At 38.0% G+C, this 18,189-nt stretch overlaps 1 long non-coding RNA gene across 1 annotated transcript; it reads left to right on the top strand.

The window, feature by feature from the left end:
* The first annotated feature begins 218 nt into the window (after positions 1 to 218).
* On the top strand, positions 219 to 17,954 carry LOC128905919 (uncharacterized). Its single transcript, XR_008465025.1, has 3 exons — positions 219 to 330; positions 17,007 to 17,070; positions 17,865 to 17,954. It is a non-coding gene; the product is annotated as an uncharacterized LOC128905919 (long non-coding RNA).
* The last annotated feature ends 235 nt before the right edge of the window (positions 17,955 to 18,189 follow it).

Genomic DNA, 18,189 nt, shown 5'->3' with positions numbered 1-18,189 from the left:
GAGGAGCGCAAGGACGTGGGAGGACATGGTGCTGACAGAGAGAAAGGGGAGCAATGCTCTGCTTGTGCTAATCAGGGAAGCTGGAAATCCCTCGCGCTCTATTACTGGGGTCAGTATCTTGCGGTAGTGAAGCGACTGGGGAGTGATTGCTCTCATATTTCAGCATCTCTAAGAGTGACATTAGAGGTGAATCTGATGTCATAGACAAACTCTCTTCAAGTTAATGCTCATGCAGAGGGAAATATTTGGGGCTTGAATAAGTTTCCATGTCTCCTAATATGTGACCTCTGCCAGAAATAAAGCCTAGTGGTTCCTTCCAGTCCTACAAAGGTAAGAACTTGCAATTGTTTTCTTTTTCTCATGGTATTATTTGGATGACACCTCAGCATTGCTCCACCTTTTGTGTATGTGAAGGTCTGGTCATCAAATTCCAAGGGATTTTGACTCACACCTAGCCCTAGTCCCCTAATTCCTGTACTTAAAAGTGACTGTGATAGTGATAGACTGGATAAGGAATTTAATTGCGTCTTTTAAAAGTGCCTTTCCAGTAATGTAATTTTTTTTCTACAGCATTTATGGTGCTACTCTAAAATGGCACAATCTTTTGTAGTTCTTCTTAAAATGAATGTGTGCCAAATCAATACTTGTTTACATCCTTGGATGAAATCTTCAAAAGCATCTTGGCAATTATTTGAAAAGGAAGAGATGAATCTGAAGAGAGTTTTAATTTAATATTTAATTTCATTAAGGACCTTGGAGCACAAAGTAAGAGAGCATTATTTATAACACAAAGCTTTGAGTGCTCCTCAGTAGAGAGGAGGATCAGAATAACATATAGCAGAATAGGGTCACCTAGAGGAGACAGTAATAGAAGTATAATGATATTCACTAGGGCAAGGTCCCAAGGTTGTGTTGTTCCTGTTATTAGTCTTTAAGGACAAAAATATCTGCGGGAGGAGAAGGACTTAAGAAGTATGAGGCAATGATAGAATGAATGAGAAACCAAATGATATGGTAAAGAAAAAGGCAAGTGTAGTTTTAGTGTGTATCAGGTGAGGAGCTTCTAGTGAAGGCTGGGAACTCTTAAGGCTGTAGTAAAGAAACTGGTGAGGCTCCATCAGGAATTTTGGGTGTGTTTCTGTCACACGTTGCTCAATTGGAGCTGGAAAGGACTTCTGGGCTGATCTGAGGAATAGAGAGCCTGTTATGAAAGGAAAATGTTGTGCTTAAGTTGCTGAAATGTAGGTATCAAGATACGGTTTCCAAATAATGGAAAGTGAATGGTACCTAGCATGAAGAACTACTTAAATGTCACAAAAACATCGATGGGACTTTTTAGATAACTTTTCAGGAGAGCTAAGAACAAGAAAATGAAATGAGTCACTTCACATTTTGAAAATTTTGTCAGCAGTGGTCCACTGTGCCTGCTATTTTGTCTCTGATAGGAAGCAATATTCAGGGAAAACAAGTGAACCTCATCACTTTGTGGTCCATTTTCTGTACTATTCCACCACCCCCAGTAATTGTTCTAATAGCTATGGACTAGATGTTAGAGGTTCTTTCTAGTTTGCCCTGTATTCCTATGAATTAGTAAGCTAGGTATTCTTTTTTCAAAAGTTATATGCATTTAAATGTAGAATTCAAAACTATTTTGACACTTTAAAAGCTTCTTTAAATAATCTGGGCTTCTGTCATATAAAATGAACACATTTTAAATAGCCTGAAAATCACATATCAAGGCATCTGTTCTGTCTTGGCCTGAAGCCTTCTATGATGGTTAGTGCTGGAGATTCACTCAAGTGGTATGTATATAGTAATTTGTAAGTCTGCTAGGTGTTTATAGCTGTGCCTCTGTGCTTGCTTAGAAACACACTGGTCAAAAAAGAATTGAGCAGCCTAGCTCATAACCCTCGCATGGGTAGTTCAGGGTCCAAAAGAATGAGGATCCTTATCCAGCTGGAGCACATAGGTATTCTTCAGTCATTTCATGTGCAAATGGGAATAGACTCCTCACCACATGAAGCTGATGGTTTCATATACACTGAAAAGTGATCTGGGGATTAGGTCAACTCATCTCTCTGCAGTATCCTTTTGGTTGGAGTTATCAGTCTGGCATTTGGAGACACATTATATGCTGGTCCTCTGTCTTAAAAAGACCAGATGGGAAAAAATAAGTAGTCTTCTGCTGAAGGGCTGAGAAAGGGCCAGACCCAGGATCAATCAGCAGATCTACCTCTCTGGTCTAGAGTCCTCCTGCTGTGAAGACCCCATAATCTTCTTGTGATAGTTACAATTTTAAAAGGAAACTGTGTACTATTTTTCTCCTTTGAGACACAGGCAGAACGGGAAGTTTGTGTGTGAATGCTCTGAAGAGGAGAAGGGATGTGTATCATTGTTCCTGAGCACATGTAACCGTAACCACTGTTGATGGGAATAAATGGACTTCTCTGTGCATGAGCTATGAAACTAGGCCTTTGGCCAGCCTTGGAGAAATGTCTACATTCAGGTGCCTGTCTTCTGAAGTTGCATTTAAACAGTGGTTTTAAACTGTTGGTTTATGTAAAACTTCAAACGGAAGTGTGAAATTTCAGGCTCTGCCTCAAGACTGTTACAAGTCTTTTATTTTTCTCCAGAAAAATTGATCAGTTCCTTCTTCAAGCTGGCCACTGAAAGTAAGAAGGCACGTTACAAAAATCTTCCATCATGTCCAATAGAAAATGCTTTAAAAAATGAAAATGATAAACTATTAAATTCTCATAAATTCATTTTAAGCTGTTGAAAATAAAGACAATTTTTGGCAGCTGCACATTTTGTCATCTTCAGAAACATTTTTTTTTTCTCCACATGGAGTGTGGGGCTAGTATTGCTTCACAGTTCTCCACATTGTGACTCCATACCTTTCACATCTATAGCTCCACTTGGTGAGCGCATGCTCCATATGTGATGGAGCGCACGCTTATAGCCCCATATGGTGATGGCACACCACTAAAGGTAGCGTCCAACCACCGTGTACAAAGGAGTGAAGCCAGCGTGGGAGCAGAGGTGGGATGGGATGACTAGTTGATAAGCCCAGATCATGCTTCTGCGACTCAACCATAACAGAGGACAGTCTGCTTGGGGAACTTGGGATTCCCCGGTTGCACCTGCTGGTCTGAGTCTCTGGTCCAGAGAAGCAGCCCTGCCTGTTTCCTGCCAGCCTGCCTGGTAACCATGGCTGCGTAAGTCTTTCTGTGCCCAGATATTAATTTCAGCCCAATACTGCTGAATCTACTGGACTTACTCTCTTCTCAGCCCAGATAATTGTACTACTTGTTTGTATGTGTTACTCTGCCGTTATTCTGTATCCCAAACCTACAATTTGACGAGGCTGCCTTAAGCCCCTTACAGGGAGAAATTCAGAATATTTTGTACATCAAGAAGTGGCAGTAACATGCTCTACTGCAGTGAATGGCTGTATTTTTTTCTAAAGGAAACAAATTACAACCTATATAATTTAATTTTTACTTTGTCAAAATTTCATTTTCTTTTTTGTTACTTATTGACGATTTTAAAATAACATCATCAAATCATATTTGTTTCACTAAAATCTTTGAGCAGTAACTTTTCTGTTTTTTGTTAGGTTCATTTACAATTTCTGTTCAAGAAGTATTTGAGCTTCAATTCAGACTGGAATCTCTGTAACAAGATACAAGAAAAACTGTATTTTTCAATTTATTGTACTAGTCTAGTTTCTGGAAAAAAATACACTGTATTCAGTAGGAACTTAAGGAAATGTAACAGTGCTATGATGGAAGCATCCAGCAAAAGACCACAAATCTCTTCTGTAATATAAAATGAACTGGTTGCTTGGCTATCAGATCCTTTTCTGGCTTTGAAAAGCAGTCTTCTGACTCACATTAGATCTGTCTTGGGGTTAAGTCCTCAGTCAATATAAATGTCAGAGCTTTGTTACAGCCTCAGATAATATTAGAACTAAAACTGAAATTGGAAATCCACTAACTGAGGATTTTCTTTCCTTCTCTTCTTCCCTTAGTGATTCATTTATCATGTCAAGCTATTTGGTTATTAATAAAGCTAGAGTTCTTTGTAATTTATTGTTGAAATACTCCTACGGTAAAGCTAATAGACAATTTGGTGCAAGAAGCTCTTTTATTTTTAATGACAGCAATGAAAAGAATAAGGAAAACGGTACAAGGAAAACACTGACAACCTGGAGCAAGCCTGGCAGAAGGCCACCATATGATCAGGGGGCTTTAGCACAGGACATGGGAAGAGAGGCTGAGGGAACTGAATTTGTTGAGCCTTGAGGAAAGAAGACTAAAGGGGAATCTTACTGATTTCTGTCTGCTTAGTCAGTGTAGAGAAGATGGAGCCAGACGCTTCTCAGGTGCATTGTGGTAGGACAGGAGGCAATGGACACAAGTTGGAATTTGCAAAACTTCAATGAAATAGTAGGAATTATTTTTTTTAACCGTGAGTATGGTCAAAAGCTAGAAAAAATTGCCCAGAGAGGGTGTGGAAACTCCTGCCTTGGAAACTCCATCCTTAGAGATCCTCAGAACTTGATTGGACAAGGTCCTGAGGATCCTGTGCTAACTTGACTTGGGGGTTGGATGAGAGGACTTCCACAGATCCTTTCCAAAGGTCCTTGCCAACCAAATTAATTATTTATCCTGTTCCTACAAAGGAGACTTGCAGTGACCAGTGCAAGAATTTCTAACCTACCACCACTTTTACTGTCATGAGCAAAATTACAAGCTGTTGTTTGTTTGGGAAACAAGTTCTATTTCTTGATCAATTTTTCCCCTCCAGTAACTTCCCTTGCATGCTGTACTAAAAGAAAATTGAAGCTCTGGAAATTTGATTATAGACTGACTTCTGATAAGATTTCCATGATCTGAACTGTTAAACCTTCCTTCAAGAATTTATGTCAAAACATACTTGTCATAATGATATGTAAGCTATTTATATGCTTAATGCTTTGGTTGATTAAACTGAGGTATGTTTCTGTAATCCTAATTTAAACTATACATTTCAAACAGTTGTTACTCAAAACTGTTGTGCTGGGTTGTTGTGGGGTTTTTTTGGTGTTTTTTGTAATTTGTTTTTTCTTTGTAATAGGCTGAGGTTGGGAAAGGGCTATTAATAGTTATTTGTAATTGATTTTTTTTTTATAGGGTACTGATCTGTTACCCAATTGTATTTTTACTTGAACAGGGTTGCTCTCTTGTTTAAACTCCTGCCAACTAGGATGAAGGAAACCTGTCAAACCCAGAAAACTGGTAGCACTAGGGAAGTTCAACTGCAGCTCTACTTTTTGCAGGAGAACTATGCGTTAAGTAGTGAGCAATGATGTATATAAAAGCCTTTCAATTTGTTTTTAACAACTAATTTACTAATCTGCATATTTTCTCATAACACAAAGCAGTGGTTTGTGGCTTTTTAACTTTACAAACCGTTTCTTTCCTCCTGTGAAACAGAAGCGTTCAGTAGAGAAATCCACAGCTTTTCAAAATTACTTTCTTTTTTATCCAGTAAATGGAATTCCTCACCCAGATGGAGAACTGTAGCTTGTTCTCCTGCCAGTTTGACAGAAAACTAATACTGAATACGCCAGCTTTTTCATATTCTTTGTCTCTTCAGATAAAAGAAAACCAAAACTTTTTGTTTTCTCTTTCCTTGTTTAAAAGTGGAGCCTGGCCAACTCGTGTCTGTGAATTGCCATAAATATTGATAAATCCCATGGAAAGTCGTTGTCCTTAATGAGGATTACTGACTTTGCTGTAAATTCAGTGATATCATGAGAGCTTCTTCTGAATAGTCACACATAGAGCAAGCAGAGTAATCCAGCAAGTACCACTGGGTGCAGAAAGCTTTTGAAATTGCTGTGCTACTGTAGATGCGTATCTTGCTAGCTCTGCTCTGTATTTGTGGATAAAGCTGTGCAGATGTTATATGCGAAGTCTGGGTATCTTACAGTTCTGACTGCCTGTTTCCAGCAGCTTTCACTTTGAAGTCTCAGGCTTGTCAGAGTTTTCTCACTCTTTGGACTTTCTATTCAATTATGCCTTCCTTTCTACCTCTTCTTAATAAAAATGTCTGCTCCAACTCTTAAAGCTTCTACTTTTTTTCCCTAAATGCTGGTATATCAGTGGAATATAAAATTGATTTTTGCTCTTGCTGAAATATTACATTCTCCCTTTTTTTTTTTTTCTTTTTTCTTCCACAGGCTGCTCTTCTGTGGAGATTTTTGGTTCTGATCAGTTTGCTTGGCTTCTTTCCTATTTCTTGCAATGTTCCTGCTTGTTTTCTATAGTGTTTTGAGGGCCTTTCTTATTCCTCTTTGAATCTTTTCCAGTTCAGTTTTTCAGTTCTGCTTTCCAGTTCTTCCTACAAAGGTTACTCTAGACACTGGATGCCTTGATTTGGGTAGTCAGAAGGGAGAGAGTAGAATTAGTTCCTTAGCAGAGAAATATTTTTTTTTAGCGTTTTCTAAGGTTATTGTGTTTCACTGTGAGGTGGATGTAATCTGACATTTTTGATAACAACACAACTGTTTTGTGAGGAATTTGTTGAACCTATATCTACTTGGGCCCAGTAAAATCAGAGCGTGTTGCAGAAGCTGTCAGGAAAGTGAAACAGTGAAAAAACATTTTTTTTTTTTTTTTTTTGCCTTGCAAGAAAAGCATCAGTATGAACAGTTAAACATCAATCTGGACAGTCAAATACTGACAGGCTATCAGAGAAGATGTAAATTTTGGGTTAATGCTGACTTACATGTGATCTGTAAGTCATCTTTGACAATTTCTATGGAACACTTTTTTCTTCTCACTTGTTGTACTATACCTTTTCCTATGCAGAGTGCTTCCTTTACACTAGGAATAGGGCATTTATCCAAAGGAGAGACAGATTTCCATCATATGAGATGGAAATATGATATTAGCCAAGCATATTTCAGTTGCTCCTGACAATCCTTCAAAACATTTTCTTTACCTTTAGTCCATAAACTTCCCTATCATGTTCCAAATAAAACCATGATAAAAAAAGTATCTTCCTGATTGCTCCATTTCACTGCAGAACATTATTATTCTTTTTACATTATCTTCCATATTAATATTAATAAAATAACAAAAAATACAGAGGAAATATTTCTAATGTGTATCAGTATCTCTGGAAGAAAGGTGCAGAATCCAGTAAAAGTGATGATCGAAAATGAATGCCCAGATTGTAAGTTTCCATTTTACTTGTGTGAAATCACTTTCAGTGCTAAGGGACAGCCTTCCAACATCTAGTGATCATGACGCTGAGTTAGTTAAGTGGAAGGAGAGGATGGAAATAGAGTCAGTTTCTTGGGGGTTAAGATTTTGGGCATGTAGAACAAAATCAGCAATCCCATCCTATGTCTTTCCGTTTACAGTTTATTTCTGGACACTTAGGCCACCTAGATGTAAGGAGGGAAGTGAAGCAATACCAGAGATCAGTCAAAACAGTAGCGTGTCTGCCTTTTTCAGGAAGACCAGGGAAGGCTCTGTAAAGTATTTCATAATGTCATTGTTACTACTGCTACTATTCTGCTCTTGGGATTGATGTGGAGCAATAGACTTGTACCCAGAACTGCATTGAATGATGTACGGTTGAGTCTTTGGAAAGGTGCCATTGCTTCTACTTTCTAGGGACTCTCTTATGCTTAGCCAGTGTTTTATCTATGGAAAATGGCATTACAGAGAAGAGAAGTGACACTGAGAGAAAACAGGTCTCTCTTTAGGCACTGAGAGAAAAGTGACATGAGGACAAGGACAACCCTGTGATATGCAGAGACTTTAAATAGCAGATAAAAACTATGAAAGGTTACAGGGTTTGTCCTTGACAGCATGGAATTTGGTTGAACTACTCTGGAGAGGAAGTTGAAGTTCATATATGCAGACATACTTGGATGAATGTCTATGATACTACACAAAACTACACTTTTTATAATAGAGGCGGTATTTCATTTGGGAAGGAATTATGGCTCCTAAAAAGAAATGAATCACTGACAAGCAGTTCCAATGTAAATATATTTATAAGGACCTTTGATTTGCCAATTTTGTTATTGGAAGATTAGTTTTTCTTGAATAGTAAATTTAATTTATGAAAGTGTTGTGACATACTATTTCCACACTGAGATATTCATCTTTCCAGGAAAGTGCTTTGAAAAATAAATTGTGGAAAGATTATTTTTTTTTTAATTGCAACTTTTTTTGCACTTATTGGGTTCTATCTATCTGAAAATTGGACCCCGTTGCTGGATCATGTTTGCAATTCATAGTGACAAAATGTAAGGAGATGCAACTGCAGAAAGCCATCTTAGGTTTTTTATTTATGGATACCGAGCAATAGGTATCCAGGGGGATTCACTTATGTTTGTTATAAATGCTCATCAACTTCTGTGCCTATTGAAACTAATCCACAAAATGTTCATATCTTCTCACATGTTTCTGTGCTCCTCTTGCTCTCCTAGCTTCTTGCCATAGAGCTGCTTGGAGATGACTGAAGAGAAGTTTCTTCTTCACAGAAATAAAAATTTTGTCTTAAGTCCAGCAGTTATGGAAGTGAAACCTCTTTCTGAGTACATTCAGAAAAGGTACTACTTTTTTTAAAGCAAAACTTTGTGTGTAGTTCAGCTGATGTTTGGGAACAGAAGGCCACGTTTGTTAGATGGTCCTGAGCACAAGAGTATGAGACATTGACCTTACAAGGGGCAAACTGTGATTGATTCTTAGAGGAGTGATAAAGGAAAACTCCCTGCCAGGGCCACACTTGTCCCCTCTGCACTCTTCAAAGGGCTGTCCACAAGCCTGTTACACCTCGCCACTCTTGCAGCATGTATTTGTGCAGTATGTTTGGATGTAGGGAGCATCCTGAGCCAGCAGGGTCCCAGACGTACCTGGAGAGGAGTTGAATAGATACTGATTGAGACAGAGAGCTCTGGCAAGCCCATTGGAGAGGAAATGTTAGTAATAACACCCTCTTTTGCTGGAAACACGTGTTTTGCTGGGTGAGTACCTTATCTTCTACAAAGAGACTGCATCCTTGGGTGCCTGAGGGCGACTTCATCATGTAAGCCTATTCTGTCCAGGCTAAGTCTAAAATGATTGATTTCTGTGAAAGCAAAAATATGCACCACAGTTCTAAGAGAAAAATGAGGCACTGCCACTGCCGGAGCGAAAAATCAGTGCTGAGACAACTTTAAAAGTTAAGCTGGGACACAAAAATTTTGGGTAAATTGGCAAAGCTGGCAAGGACAAACGGTCAATCTATGTAGTTGTCTGGTGAGGATAAGTAATTTCAAACTGGAGACCTCTTGCATGGTTTTGGGGAGGATGGGGGGTGTTCTCCTCCTTCTCCCTGTCCCACATGGTGGGAAGGTGTGTGTCTTTTCACAGGCAGGATTTACACAGTCTGGAACAGAGATCAGAATCTGGCTCTGGAGCTCTAATCAAATAACAAATAGGGCTTAATGCAGGTCAGCATGTGGGTGTGCCATATACTTAGTTAGACTTCTGTGGTTTCAACCCAAAGCAATGAAAATGATCTCCAACTCAGCATCATGTTTTTATTCTCTCTACAGATTTATTCTAAAAGCAATTCTTTCATTTTTCTAATAGAAAACTTCCTTTATCATCTACACTGTGTTTATTCTGCAGTTCCAAGTTGTTCCAGATGTACCTTGGTGTAAACACAAGCAGAACATGACCCGCAAATTGTGACAAACCATATCGACTAAGAATGGCAAGACTCAGCAGTAGAATGAATAGATGCGATCACGCTTTCAGAAAGTGTGGACTTTTTTAAGGTTGAATTTCAAATACAGACTTCAGAGGAGTAGATAGGGTTCCGTGAACTTAATCTTTATCCTTAGAAATTGAGTTACAATTCATAGAAAAATGAACAGCTGGACTGAAGACTATGCAGGGTGTAAAATAAACTGAGTTTTTAACCAGCCCTGATGCACGAATAACAATGACTACTACATTATAACTTCTGTAATGTTAATTGCCTTGAAAAGAGGATAGGAATCTAAATTTACAAATTAAAACTTCCTTCTGTTTGATAATATATAGAGATATGCAGTGTTAACAACCACATTCTTAGAACTGATTCTTTTGTGCAACAACTGGAATTGTGGATATTTTGTAACATTTTTGACTGCTTTACTTGCTCATTTTATGACACACCTAAGAGTTTCAGATGCTTTGTGGAAGGACAGGTGTAGCTGACATATTTTGAAATTAGCGCTATTATGCGAGGGTTGTGTCGTGGTGTTGGCTGTAAAAAAGGAAAATTTGTAAGAATTAGTTTGCCCTCTTTCCTTGGATATGTCTTACTGATCAGGTTATTGTGAAGGATAAATTTTTTGTCACTGCCTGAGGCTGCTTTCCAGGATTTCTCTGCATGAGATCAGTGCAACTAAAAGATAGTTTTATATTTCCTTAGGGCGTCACGATAGATGCGACTGTTAGAAAGCAAACTGAATTTAAGAACCAATGTGTCAATATACTCAGCTGTAGAAATGGGTACCTAGTTTTTCTTCGGGTGCTACTTCAAATGGACACTCATAGTGCAGTTATCTGGGCTTGTAGACTTTTTATTTGACTTTGCTGTGCATACCTGGGCTCTGCACAGGCATAACGTATTCTGCAATTCCTCTCTGCTGTCCTGGACTCAAGACAGAGTGTCCATTTGATACGTTCTGCTTCTGTAAACTTATTAATATTGAATATTTTGTTTCCTTGTGGCTTTTTGCATGTATGTTCTTAAATGTTTCCTTGATTCACATGAATTGACTCACATAGGTGAAAAAAAAAAGCCTTGTCTGATACTTCCTGGAAACATCATTGCCCACAATTGCAATTTCAGTGCTGCGCTGAAATACTTCTTTAAACTTTCCCAAATGCTTTAGGAAATCTATTGGAACAAAGTGGAAATTTTGAAAATTTCCAAAACGTACAAACTTTGCTTTTATTCAAGTTTTGTGATCAAAGTAGATGACAGTGCATTTCTTCAGCAGTCTGCAAGTTGTACAGTCTACTTATCTTGGTATAATACTTGTTAAGGTTTTGAGGGCAATGTGAAATGTTTAATTATCATCTCTAATAAATTGTTACTAAACAAACTCATGTCCTTAGGTTTTCCAATGGATTCTGGTGCTGCACTCTCCAGGAAGTGGGATCATGCCTTGTGACAAGTAGGAGTGCTGCTTGCTTATATCTAGCTGGCTTGGGAATACCTGGTGGGAATGGGAGCTCTCAGAGAGCTGTCTTCAATACCACCGTCCTGAAGACGGTGAGGAGGGAGGGTCAGCCTGACAATACTGCTCTTGTGTTACAAAACATCTGGTGTATAACATGGTTTGCTGGATCTTTGCTAGCGATGTGGCTGAGCTGTGCTGTGGCAAGATTTACTAAACTGGTGTCTGGTCAACAGATGTTAAACAGCAGCCTCAGCCTTCCAAGCAGCCTTGGCTTCACTAGTGAGGACATGCAGTGTTCAAGATGTTGTTAAGATCAATGATGTTAAGATATATGAAATTGTAAGATTTTCCTGGTATGTGCGTAGCAATATAAACATTTTAAAGCATGCCAGTCTTGATTGCACTTAAGACTTAAGTAATTACATTGTAGCTTTTTACGCTATTTATTTGCTGAATAGTACTTTGTTTAATAACCTGCCAGGACTCTTACAGAAGCAAAATAGAACTAATGAAAATGAGGCAGAGGATTAAACAACTCGGAGACATTGTGAGTTTAAACATGCACTGCATTCACAAGGGAAGATATGATGCCGACTTGTTTTATACAACTTTGTTCCTGCTGTTTCAGTTGTTTGGATAGAACTCAGTTCTCTCCCTCTTGTGCTCAATATATTAAGCACCAAGCAAAAATTGTTCTGTGTTGTTATTTCCACAATCCGGGGAGAAAAAATAGTGAACTGAGGTTTTCTCCGTAACTCATTAAAGTCAGTGGCAAAAGTTCATTGATAGGTATGGACTACTGAGTGTCACAAGTTGTCTATAATTTCAGTCCTCTGCCTGTTCTCCTTGCCATGTGTGATCAAGCTTTCCTGTTTGTTTGCCTGTTAATTCATTCTGATACTTGCATCTACGGATATCTACCTACCTACCTATCTATCTTTTGGTCTGCTTCCAAATATGTTTGTGCATCTCTGTGAATAATTTGATGGTTCCTTTAGTTCTTAGTATTTATCCACATTTGGGAAAACCCTGCTAATGCACTTGGCACTTCATTTGTGATCTCCATCAGGTGTCAGATTTTGACCTGACTGTAGGAATTTTTTTTTTTTTTCAGTAGAGAGAGTTGTTTTATACTTATACCAGTAAGGGAATATATTGGAGGCTTAATATTTATATAATATGAAATAAACCTTTCTGAACCTCTCTAAGAGCAGTTATAACTTTATGGGACTTTTCTTTCTCCCAGACAAACTCATCTCCTTGTTAATTAACATTTTAGAGTGAAAAATGTCCAGCATAAATTTCACAAAGTAATCTCTGATTAGACTTCATACAATAGAAAGAACTGCTTTTTCCCAAGGGCTGCATAGTATTTTGGTGCACAGAAATATGCAGCCTGCCCATAACCCTAGCAAAATTCAATTACTCAAGAGAGGTGTAAAGCACATTTTATGAAAGCAATAAGACATGACTCTTGATGATTTCTGTGGGAGACTGCTACACAATTTAGAAGCGTTTGCAGCCCTACACTGAAGGTTGAGTGGATTTAACCAGCTGAGAAGCACAGTAATCTCCCAGAAGCATATTACCTAGAATATATTTTTGCTATTAATTTAAAATTGTTTTCAAAAGCAATGGATCGGAATCATCAGAATAGTAATAAATTTAGTCAAATCAATAATGTAATTCTGGTGATTTTTTTACATGGAATATTGATGCAGGCATTACATTACTCACAACACACTTGAGAAATCTCCATTTTAGTTAGCAATTCCGTAACTGTTTATTGGCTATGTGATCTGTCACCTGAAATTTCCACATCTCTCTCCAGTCACGAATGTATGAACTATTCTAGAAGTATCTTGTCTCTCAAATTGAAAAACAAACAAACAACAAAGCTGTCCCAAATAATTATGGGCAAGATTAAATTTAAAAAAAATATAAAGTTGATTGGTGTCTGCCTTCCCTTATGTAGGTCAAATCCTTATGAAATAATTTTAAGAATTTACAGAAGTTATTCTATTCTTAATTTAGCTGTGAGTGAAAGAAGTCTTACTCTAATAAAAAAAATCTTACTCTTCTGCTGCTCTGATACATTCATTGGGAAGGACAGCACTGAAGCAGATACTTTACTAGTGGCATCTAGTGTCTAGAAAAAAAAAATAAAAAGGGAGGTTTTAATTTTCATTCAGATGAGCAGTTCTGAGCTTTTCAACTCAGAATCATGGGATCACTCACGATTTACCTTCATGAGAAGCCTTGTAAATGAAAGCAGAATTTCCAGCAGGCCAATCAATCCAGTCTTTCCTGTTCCTCACACAGCTTTATCCCTCACATATATATACACATTGTGTGCCAAATCTAGGAAGAAGAATTTCTCTTATTAGCATTGCAATGGGATGGAGCTCGGTGCTAAAAATATACCTGGTGTTACAAAATGTTTCTGTAATAATTAGCCTAAAATTATTCATTCATATCATTAAGTTGTATCAGTTATAGACATTAAAAGCCCTGAAGTATAGACATAATTGCACCACCCCCAAAAAATCCCCACCCAAGTGTCTTTTGATAACATAGAAGTATTTGTTGGTCTATAATTTTTCTGTAGTTTTTCTTGCTTTGTAAGGAACTCCATGGTGGCTGCAGCTATCTGGATGTAGTGTGGCGGCTGCTTTCTGGATGTGGTATGTTTGCTGCTAGAACAAAGTGAACTTGTTACTTTTCAAAATAGGACACGGGACCCCACATGCCGAGTTCTACAGCAGCTAACCTTCAGTATGTGGTGCACAAAATGTATTCTAGTAAACAAATGGTGACTGTGTCTGAATATGTAGAGTGTGATTTTATTTTTATTGAAGGAACAGTTTTATTTTCCATTCTAGATTCTTGAACAAGCACCAGAAAAGAACTGACCTACAATGAACTTTGAAAAATGATTACAGCATCCCAGGCTGTGTGAGGAGGAGTGTTGCCAGCAGGTTGAGGGAAGGGAACCTTCCTCTCTGCTCAGCACTGGGGCGGCCACATCTGGAATGTTTGGTCTGGTTCTGGGCTCCTCAGCACAAAAAACAAATGGTCCGACTGGAGCAACTCCCGTGCGGGGCCGTAAAGATGATTCAGAGACTGGAGTGTCTTTCTGGAGAGAATGAGAGAGTTGGGGCTGGAAAAAAGAAGGCTCTGGTGGGGGATGTTATTAATGTGTATAAATACCTGATGGGAAGGAACGAAGAGTGAGCCAGGTTCTCCTCAGTGGTGCTCTATGACAGGACAAGAGACAACAGGCACAAAGTAAAAACCATGAAATTCCATATGAAAAAGGCGAAACAAGAAACCACTTTTTTTTTTTTTAATTTTTTTTTTTTTACTGTGAGGTGGTCTAATGCTAGAACAAGTTGCCCAGAGAGTTTGTGACTTCTCTGTATATGAAGATTTTCAAAACCTGACTGCACATGGTCCTGGGCAACCTGCTGTATGTTACCCTGCTTGAGCAGGGTGTTTGGGCAGGAAGATCTCTAGAGGTCCGTTCCAGCCTCAACAATTCTGCGATTTGAAAGTGGAGACATTGAGCTACTAATATTGTTTTGGAATATGCTTGAGCTCTTTCTTCAAGATTACTTCCTATCCCCTTCATAACATTTTTGTTCTATCATACGAGAGATCTTAGGAACGTTAGTATCTTGCTAATCCTTTAGAGTTCTATGTCAAGTTAGGGAAAAAGTAGTATGCTCAGATCAAGAGCACAAGTCTTGATGTTAACGAATTATTCTGTGTTTCCATTGTTTCGCTTGCCAGTAGCTGTCATAATATATTTTTGTCTTCATCGCAAGGGATCCAAAGATAAACTTCTGTGTTTAAAAGCTTGTCTTTTTTTTTTAATCATATCAGCTGATGATAGGATTCCTTCTTCCTCTAGATTTTGCGTTGCTCATTTCCTTAGACTGTCACAATTATGACAGTACAACTGCTCTTTAATGACAAGTATAATATCAAGATTATGCAATATTTTATAATAGCCTGGAGGTTGGCTGAATTTCAGTGAGTGTGTTGATACTTCTTGTTGGTACTTAACCACAGTTTCCTGTTTTGTTGCCTTGAAGTTTTATCAGCAAAGGCAACACACAAGAAGTGTTGCTAATGGGCTCTGTGCCTTTCTGGATGGAAGGTTCCTCACCGTTCAGCTGCCTAATCAACAGGTATTTTTCTGGCACTCATGATCTTTTCTTTCCTGGCAGGTAGCCCTTCTGAGTCCCAAACGTGTCCTGTCCAATTCGAGACAGAATTTAAAACTAAACCAGTTAGCAGTTAGATGTTTTTAATCTATGTAAAATCTATGGTAAATCTATTTTACTACTTGGGAAAAAGTTCCATTTGCTACATACTATCTAGAGCATAAACCAAAAAGGCTAGATGAAAAAGTCATATCCCAGAATAGAAAATAATTGCCAGTTTGTATAATTTGTATGTACAGTAGTTGCTTTTAAAAAAAACCAAAACAACACAACAGCATTTGACTCTTCGGAAGCAAAAGAGCTATAAGTAGGTAAGGAACATGGCCAAATATTCTGAATAAATTAACTTTTTATTTTAATAGCTTTGTAGGATCAATCTTGCATTCCTGAGATTCCCTTTAGTAGTATGTCATCTATCATCTACTTCTATCGGACAGTATCAATCAGAGTATGATTTCTTTTTGTAATTTTTTCTAGCATTGCAAAAGGTTGGAAATAGAAGTTTTCTTAACACAGTGCCTTGAAAGCTTTGAACACTGAGAGCTTGCTTTCAAATTAAAACAAATGTCTGACACATCAGTTCTTATCTGATGTATTAAATATTCACTCTTGGATTGACATAGTTGTTATAGCGCCTTAGGATGTGGGAGCAATTTATAATCCAACTTGTCAGGCATTAATGATTCTGAATATTTCTAATCTTCACTGCTAATGCTATTACTACTTTTAAACATGTCAGAGTAGATCCCAGACAGAGCTGCGGCTGTCTCATTCATCATATAGATATTGCCGGCACCGCTTGGTGGATGAGGTCTTGAGATATATCTGGCTTTGTGTTACCTCTGTATTCCCTCAGTTCTTTGAGCCTAGTTGGGTCAGACGAGCTGATATGAATGCAAGAATGGGGTTACCCCAGCTGTGACTGCCTATTGATGCTTTAAAGTTGTTTCCTCTTGTCAGCTTTTCTGCAACTCTGAATTTAAAGACCAGAATGTGGCCTGGATATTCTCCCCATTTATTTGAAGAAAATTCTGGTATTTCACGTTCTTCATCTGTTTCTAAACAAAGCAAACCACTGAAATTGATAGGAAAATGAAATTTTAAATGGTTCTCAGTAAGACAGGATATTTATTTCTACATACGAAAATAAAATACACATACACCCCACCCCCCATCCCCAACTTTTTTTAAATTTTAAAAACTAAATCAGACCGTGGGACATAAGAGTGAGTGAGCTAATGCTGCACAAGGCCTCCTTTGGCTTTGTAGTCTAAGAAGACGGGAGCTGCAAATAATGTTTTTCTGCAGTCAGGAATTGTATAGGGTTCCCCACTTTAGCAGCGGCTTTTTCCATAAAGTTGCAACATCCTGATAGCCATTGGGTCTCCTTGTTGCTTTTGTCAAATCTGTTTGCAGTCATCAACTGTCTCAAAAGTTATTCAAGGATTTTCATGAATGCAGAGAGGCAGCGGTGCTTCAGTGTAATCACATTGGCATCATTTCCTTAGCAATCAAGCTCAGATAAATAAATGTTCTTTGTTTGGCAGGTCACTTCAAAATGACAAATCAGTAATTTCCTACAGGAAAATGTGAAAAATTATTGGAGCTGAGGTACGTTTTGCTTTTGATTATTTTGATCAGAGTTGATTAAAAACTGATGAACCTTTTCCTTTGGAGAAGAATGACAGATTTCATTTTTGTTTAAAAATGCTCAGTGACCCAATCTAGGGGATGTTCAACTGGGGAGGATAGGGCAAAGTTTAAGGACATAACATAGCTCACTCATATCTTTAGAGAATAAAAGATACAGGAAGGAGTCAGCATCTGGTACATTTGATGTGTTCAATGCAAGTTGGGCTACAAGCCTTCAAGAATTCACTGTGGGTAACAGACGGACATTGTTGGGGGCAGAGATTAGCTATTCCTTTTCCCCGCTCTTTTAAATAGCATGTAGTCCTCTGTATCGTGAATTTGAACTGAATGTACATGCTATGTATATATATAAATGGGAGGGAGATTCTCATCTGGGGATATCTCTGTGGGTTTTTTGTTCAAACACAGATTTGCACCCAAGTTGTAATAGAATTAAATACTATGCTAAGTAGGTTGTTCATAACTTCTAATTGTACTTTTCTGATTGCTTCTGCAAACATCATTGTAAATTTAAATTTTCTATTGGTTTGCTTGTTTTTTAATTCCGTTCTGCTTGAAACCTGATTATTATGCACAAGTTAGCATGTTGTATGTTTTAGCATACTTTTAAAAAAAGGATTTATATTATACAGAGAGAAATCTGCCACCGTTTTGCCTGTATTTTAAACGGGGACAAAAAATGCAAAACTGTGCTACCAAATAAGTTATTGAACAAAAAGGCGCTATCTTTTCCTTTTTCATTGTTCCAACAGACTATGAACGTCCTCAGGAGACTGAGAACAGACCAGCAGTGAGAGGTAACCCATAAACACTGTAGAGCACTCTTGGGTTGCTCTGTTACTGTGAAATATAATTCAGGAAGGTTTAGTTGACATTTCTAACCTGCTAGTACTGTGTTTTCTTAAAATGCGTAACTGTTTCTCCAGTGACTCTGTGTGCTGGTCAATTGTCATCTACTGGACACAAAAATGTGAACAGAACAAAGGTGTTAAGTGATTCAGTGCAGCTGTATTAGCTCTTACTCCTGTGACTTTAATGTCTTAAACATTATCTTCACCTTTTATCATCAGTATGAGA

This window comes from Rissa tridactyla, chromosome 2 (assembly GCF_028500815.1).
Source record: "Rissa tridactyla isolate bRisTri1 chromosome 2, bRisTri1.patW.cur.20221130, whole genome shotgun sequence".
NCBI classification, from domain to species: Eukaryota; Metazoa; Chordata; class Aves; order Charadriiformes; family Laridae; genus Rissa; species Rissa tridactyla.
This window is presented reverse-complemented; position numbering and strand designations above follow the sequence as displayed.